At 49.6% G+C, this 1,386-nt stretch overlaps 1 long non-coding RNA gene across 1 annotated transcript in view; it reads left to right on the forward strand.

The window, feature by feature from the left end:
- Positions 1 to 1,386, forward strand: part of LOC109379129 (uncharacterized) — a 9,093-nt gene that overhangs the window by 7,023 nt on the left and 684 nt on the right. The window contains exon 2 of the long non-coding RNA XR_002123115.1: positions 808 to 944. This is a non-coding gene — a long non-coding RNA (uncharacterized LOC109379129). The remainder of the gene's footprint in view (positions 1 to 807; positions 945 to 1,386) is intronic.

Raw genomic sequence — 1,386 nt, forward strand, 5'->3', positions numbered from 1 at the left:
TCATCTACAAAAATTGGAAATAACAATTCCTATCTCATAGGGTTGTAGTGAGGATTAAATGAGAGTACCCATAGGTGCCTGGTGGTATTTCATGTAGAAGGAGGTAGTTAACTTGAACAGAGAGAAGCGAGTGGTCCCCGGCTTCCCCTGCCCTCTTCTCTGTGACCCTAACATCTGGGACTTGTCTGGCAGCTGTGGTCCTCCGAGAAGCTCAGAGGACTGGAACTGGGAGCAGAGTTGGAACAACAGCCTACACTTTGCTTTTGTAGAGAGCCTCTAGCCGTTCTTCTTTGTCATATCCTCACCTGGCCCTCCCGCTGTGGGCCAAAGCCCGGATGCAAGGGGCAGGGATGGCGGGCAGCACCTAGTGGTCTAGAGAGGGAGTCAGCACAGCTGAGTGCTAGCTGAGAGCTGAATGCTGAGAGCATTTGTCTTCCTTCCCCGGCCCCCACCTCACACCCATTAGCCCCCATGAAGCCTTTGCTCTGGGCAAGGCTAGTTCTGCATATCCCGGCCCCACCCCACCCTGCCTTAGCCACGTGACCTCCACTCGATTCCTCCCCAAGGATCAAACATGATTCTGCTCTACCAGAGGGAGAGGAAGTGCACGTCCCCATGCTCTTTCACTGGGGGGCTGTGATTGTCCCCCAGGTGGTCTGGGATGAGGGTGGTAGTGCTACTTAGTATTGCCCACCTCTGGGAATGAATAGGGCTGGGTGGGAGAGAGAGTAGATCAGTCATCATATTCTCCATATGGAATAAGAAATAACCTATAATATTACCCTGACTTCTAAAATGCCACTGCAGGTGTCGACCAGGTTACTACCATCTGGATGGGGGGAACCCTGAGGGCTGTACCCAGTGTTTTTGCTACGGACATTCAGCCAGCTGCCGCAGCTCGGGGGACTACAGTGTCCATAAAATCACCTCTGACTTCCAACAAGGTAAGGTTGTTCTGTTTTCTAGAATTTTGTTGTTGACATTGTGTAGGGCTCTGTGCTTACAGATAACCCCCTCACTATGCATCGGGTGGGATACCCAAGCCACCTTCTGCAATGCTCTCCTAGCGTTTAATGTATGTTAGCTTGACAAGGCAATAAGGCAGACCCGGTGTCTTGAAAAAGTATAGCTGAACAGTTCCCTCACCCCAGTGTATGAAAAACTTAAAAGAATAACTAAAAAGAGACCAGGCCTTCTTCTCCCTGCATTTCCCATCCTTAGCTGTTTCAAAACCACATAGAATCACTCAGTCATGGGATTGGGGTGGTGGCAGGGAGCGGGGGTATAGGAGAGTTTTCCTGGAATTCACATTCACTAATAATACTGCTTTCACATACAATAAATGAGTTAATTTCTGTGAAATGAGTTACCAAGCTACAACACACC

This window comes from Hipposideros armiger, unplaced genomic scaffold, assembly GCF_001890085.2.
Source record: "Hipposideros armiger isolate ML-2016 unplaced genomic scaffold, ASM189008v1 scaffold_22, whole genome shotgun sequence".
In the NCBI taxonomy this organism is placed as follows: domain Eukaryota; kingdom Metazoa; phylum Chordata; class Mammalia; order Chiroptera; family Hipposideridae; genus Hipposideros; species Hipposideros armiger.